This window comes from Empidonax traillii, unplaced genomic scaffold (genome assembly GCF_003031625.1).
Source record: "Empidonax traillii isolate 1590-97213 ecotype Southwest subspecies unplaced genomic scaffold, ASM303162v1 scaffold1094:size393979, whole genome shotgun sequence".
Lineage (NCBI taxonomy): Eukaryota > Metazoa > Chordata > Aves > Passeriformes > Tyrannidae > Empidonax > Empidonax traillii.
In genome coordinates this window covers 187,648-193,734 of record NW_020956287.1, presented here as the reverse complement: position 1 = coordinate 193,734, position 6,087 = coordinate 187,648, and positions in this window count along the sequence as shown.

Below are 6,087 nucleotides of genomic sequence, written 5' to 3'. Positions count from 1 at the left end.
ATGTTCCGGTTTAATTTCGGAGCAGTGCCCACATCTGGGATGATTGCTGGAACACACTGTCATGGTTTGGGGGATGGGAGATAAAGAGGTTACATCTGAGGGATTTGATTTAAAGGCTGGTGAAAGGAATGAGGAGTAAACAACAGATCAAGGATAATAATTCATGGGGTCTTTTGCAGTACTGCTTAAACTTGTTACATTATAAACCAACTTCAGTCATAATATTTCTACTTATGTTACTGTAGTGTTAAATTGTAATTTAATGTTATAAATTTAAGTAAATTAGCTGACATAAAAAAGTCTCAACAAATTATTGCTACAGAAAATGGATCCTTTGAAATAAATTCCAGAAGAGTTTCAAACTGTGTAACATCGTATCAGGCAATTTCTTTCCAGACATTTAACCATCTTCCCAATATGATTCAGATCCTTACATTTCTTTTATGTTAGAAAATATGCTTACAGGCTTCTTTTTCCTGAGTTAAACTGTATTTTTTTTTTGCATTTTGAAGTTAATTTCAAAACTTAGATTGACAAATGCCTCAGCACTAAGTCAGTAAAACGGCAGCAGCAAAACTCACAATTAAACCATGACTATTTGATCTTGAGCTGCCAGCAAAACAGCAAAACTCAGCACATTTTTAAAGAAATTTGAAAAAATCACAAAAATACTCAAACCTGAAACCTGTTCAGCATTCATCTTCTGTCCTTTGATGTTTTCATGCAGAGCTATGAAGTCTCATTTCTCAAAATCTTTTCCAGCACCGTGATATCATCCACTTCTTTTGTAGCTCTTGCACTGCATCAGCTGCTTTTTAAACTTACACTGAGTTTTTGACAGAGGATACACCACATGGTAAACACACAACATTTCACTCATCATTTGTATCATTCCTATTATGAAGTTTGTGGATAATTTACAAACGAATTCTATAAATCTAAATATTTGGAGAAAATGAAAATATATCTTGGACCTGTTTTGGACAAACACCTCATAAGTCATTACAAATGTAAATACATATTCGTACAAAACCACCGCTATTTGATCAACAAATAAATAATCCCGCATTCCTCTGTATCAAACATTCCAAATACATGCTTTCATTGCAGGTTTTTAAAACCAGGAATTTATTACTCTATTTAAACATGTACTTTCTCAGAAACAGGTTCATATTCCATATAGCAAATCCAGTCAACATATATGTTGTCTGCTCAGCCACGTTCTGGCCTTTGTGAACACTGGAGTTCAGTGAGCTCCAGCTACATCCCAGCCACACTTTTTTATCCACATAAGAAGGGAAGGGTATCTTAGTTCAGCTCTTCTTATTGTGGAGCCATTTCCCCATTAGCTTGTTTCCCAAAGGTTACCAAATAGGAACAATCATCAGATGCAGCCAATTCAGGTCAAACTGATTTGTTTCTACAGCCTCATATGAACAATTCTGTATCTCATTCCCAACCTCTTGACCCAGAATTTGGGATTATTTTTTAATCCAACACAGATGATCAGTATCTCGTACTAATTAAAAAATTCAATCTCTCCCTTTCATTTTCATTTCTTTTCAATCAAACAAAGGGAATATAACAGGCTTCTGGTTGTGGAATTGTGAAGAACAATACAGGGAATATAAAAACTTGACAAAGATGAAGTGCACAGTGAAGTCACCCTTCTGGGCCTATTAGACAACATCTTAAACTATTTTAATCACAGAAAGGACTATTCTGCTGGAATGTTAATGATAAATGTTTTAATGGATTGGAACATTTCAAATCTGCTTAAAACAACAAAGACATCTTTAATTCAAAAGACTGGCAGCAGACATTAAAGAGTAGGTCATGTCTTTATGTGAATGACAGAAGGCACTATAGAGAAAAAAACTTATCACTGCCCCCTTTTTTTTTCTGTGAGATTCTACAGGTTTGGACTGGCTAGATAGGAATTATCTACACCCACAATTAATCTGTAATTATTTTTAAAACTTGCACCAGTAAAAATACCAGGAAAGCTAAACTGCAAATATAAATGGAGTGAACCTAAGAAGCCTTCAAAGTAGCTGGAAATGGGCTGTATTGGCTTTAGCTTGGGTTACCTGGACTCCTCTGCATAAAGCACTGTCCAGGTTAATGCCAGAATGGTTTTTCCTGTGTAGATGGTCCCAAAACACTACATATCAGCAATCCAAATTTCTCGCTTTTTAAAATTAATATTTCTATACAGGAGCACTCCTCTTCCCTGCCCTACCACTCTGCTACCAAATTATTTTAGACTCACATCTCAAAGATTTTTATCTTCCACAACACCCAGATTGGGTCCTCGGCACTTTGGGTTTCACATCACATGCTACTACGGATAAAATGACTCAGGGATTGGCAAGAAGCGAAGAAATTTGTCACCTCTGTTACCAGAATACACCAAAGACCAAATAATAAGCAAGAATATTGCTGGTTTCCAAATTTAGGGTGGAATAGACACAAAATACAGCACAGGCCAGGAAAAGGCATGGTGTATGACTGGAGCTAGATCAACACTTGGAAGCTGAGAATCTGGCCCAAACATCTCCTGGCATAACGTGCCACAGCCTTTCTACCTTCCACAGGAGATACATCTACAGAACCAACCAGCTTATCCAGGGTAGAATGTAATAACATCCTAAGGCATTTCTAGAACATAAGACACTAACACAAGTCCATTCTCAGTACTCTGGCCAGACTGGCCATCAGGGAGCAAGAAGTGTAATTAAATAGTCCAGCTGGGGATTCTGAGATTAGTGGTTCACCACTAACCTACGAGCCACGATAAGAGTGCATAATTCCAGGGGCTCAGCTCTGAAAGGAAAAGCTGGTAATTCCAAGCTCAATTACTTGCACTGAATTTTCTCTTTGCCATACCTGCTCTGATTAAACTCTGGCTACGACTGTGCCAGTGCTGTGCTGTCAGGAAAACTCTTAGTGTGGTCCTGATACACTGATACAGAGTCCCATGGAGGGGTGACCATCACATAACCTGGAAACTAATTTATATGGGGTTTGTTTGTTTGTTTGTTTGTTTGTTTTTTGTTTTGTTTTGTTTTTTTTTAAGAAATGTACTAGTCTAGTAAATAAGCACAGTTTAGAAAGTTGGTTAAGAAAGCTCGGACTTAGGGGTGCTCTAAGAACTCTCTCCTTGCTGGAAGGACACAGGTTTATGCTTACAAAGGAGATATCTTTCACAACATTTGATATTCGAAAATGCCACCCCCAAAGTCTCAGTGATAAGCACACAGAAACACTTGGTACCTGCGGTAACTTTACAGTCACACAACAGTTTGCCTGCACGTGCTCAGGTTGGCTGCTGCCGCTAAAATAGAACTGAGTGCTCCATGTTTGTCAGGTTCAGAATTTCAAAGGAGCTTTAAAACAAAACCACATGTATTGCAAGACAACAAACAATTAAGTTCTTTATGTCAGAAGAGGAAGCAATTGTAAGGGATGAATTACCTACTATTAGGTCACTAGTTGTTGCAATCCTTTCCACGTTACCTGTTGGAATGATAACTCCCTTTATGGATATCACAGTAAACTCACAAACTCCAACATGCTTTCCCCTCCTGCCATAAAATATTAATAATACCAGTGGAAGCTTTGGGATATATATTTTTTCAATAAAGTTCTCTGGGTTTTTTGGTCAGTTTTATGTATTTCTGGATCCTATACTTAACCTAAAGATGTAAATATTATTATTTTCTATCTTTGTGGGCTCAAACATCATATTTTGGTTTCAACAGAAATGGATTTGAATTTGTCCTTAAGTCCCTACTTTAATAAAAAACACAAGACCCACTTACTCTTCATTGTGTCTGAATCAACATTTTGTAATAAATTACAGATGTTATTATATATAAAATAGTTAGATAAATAAGTCTTGGAAAAGGAACTGGAATCAGCATAAGTTTCCCAAAGGAAATGTACCCAGTTTCTTCATGGTAATAGTCAAACATTCCCATAAAGGGATAAATAGCCCTTAAAAAAAAAAAAAAAAAAAAGGAAAAAAAAGATAAATAGTCTAAAGATATTTCACTTATTAAATGCTGCAAAGTCACAAATTTTCTGCTGAAAGAGCCTTTTTATATGCACAGCATAGAAATACGTGCTCAGGACATACACAGGAAGAAGATGAGCCACGAAAATTCACACACAGTAAAAAAAATCAACATTGTGCAAGTCTCTGTGTTCCTGTGGGAGGTTCAGCTTTGAAGGACAATATTCCAGATGTCTTTCTTAAAGCCCTTTGGCACAGGTGGCAGCCAAGGTGGCTGTCAGCCAGCTCTACCTCAGCCAGGGATTCCCTCTGGCAGGAGGAATCTCAGCTGCCAGCCATGGAAAGCTTTACAGATCCTTTCAGTGCAAGGGAGCCAGAACACAGTCCAGGACACGGCTTAATAATTTTTTCCCCCTCTAAAATACATTTTTTGGCAGTAGGTACATAAAGAAGACACTTGCCAGAAAAAAGGCTGGTAAAAGACTGAGTTCCATATTCAGAAATTTACCTGGGGCTTAATTTTCCCCCACCAATTCAATGTAAGCAGAAATGTTATCATTCAGCTCTTTATTCACAGTTTGCAGTGACCTTGCATAAATCTAGTTAATGGTAGGAAAAGACTAAGCAAATTCAAGGAGTCTTTTTTAGCAGGCTTCCTTATTTTTTTGTCCTCTTATTCATATTTTACCCTTCCTTTGTCCTCCAGGGCCATTCTGTTCCCAGGGATTTTTGAATTCTGTGCTTTTCCCTGTCTCTCATATCAACAGGTGCTTATTAAGGTTAGAATGAATGAGCAAAATGGAACATGCAATGTCCAAATAAATCCATTGCAAATCACATCCTCCCTATTCCAGAGGAAAATATGCCTAAACTCTTTTAGAGCATTTGAAAGTGATGCCCCCAGGGAAGACCTAAAGGAGTCTGATGATTTTTATTGGTAACAAATAAAACACACGTGGGTTTCTCTAATTATGGAGCTGATTTATGTGTTTATTGTTTATACAGCAGCATAAATTTGTGAACAGTGACCCTGTTGCTTACTGGGGATAAACAAAAACTTGGGGAAACAGGAGAAAGAAATAAAAATTCTATACAAAGTTTTATTCTTCTAAAACAGAAGAACATACACAAGTTCTCCAACAGAAGATCCCAGTTGTTATACCATCACAGTATAGAAATAAATATTATTACAAATACTTCTAAATATTTAAATTTACATTCTGTCTGTAAAGATCACGATCTCTACAGCTGCTGTTCAGGGATGTAAACTAACTTTTGTTATAGAAATTTTGGGGGATAATCTGGTATACTGTGGGACAGCATATATTGAAAAAGGATCCTATCTGGTAAAATCTGTTTAATATAAAAGACTTCTGCTCCAATTTTTTTTTCCAGAGAAAACTCTGATCCTTTTGCAAAAAACAGAACCCACTTTTTCACTCTGTGAAATGTCAACCTACTTTGATAGGATTTCATCTTAATGATTAATGGGTTAAAACCCAAACAATGGCCTGGGCATTTATTCCACAGTGTAATTTCTCTCACAGAACCAAATAACGAAAATGTCTGTGTGGGATTCTCCTTTGCTGCTCTTGCTTCCTGGGAGCTGCACAGCTTAATCCCTCTGCCCTTCATACACACACAGATTCCTCTGCTCTGGCAACACAACATTAAAATGTAAACCCTGAGGATTCTAAGTCAGGGGTTGCAGCATGTGATGTCACTATCATGGGAGCAGATACTTCTTTAATCAGAGTTTCTTTATGTAACAAGAAAACTGTTGAAACTGTTTATTATGTCTATGCTTTGTATCAACATGCAAAGCAGCAAGAAGTGCAGAGCATGGGACTGTACATTTGCTTTCTATATAAAGAAAGGGTAAGTGCAAAAAAAGCATGTCTTATTGTGATGTCTCATTTGTGATAAATACCTATTTTATGCTTCACAATCCAATTTATACCTGAAGCTGTTTGACTTTAGCCAAATACTTGCCCATCCTTCAATAAAACACATAATTATACAGATGTATATTGTCTCAGGAAAACTCTTTACAACATAAAGACAGTATA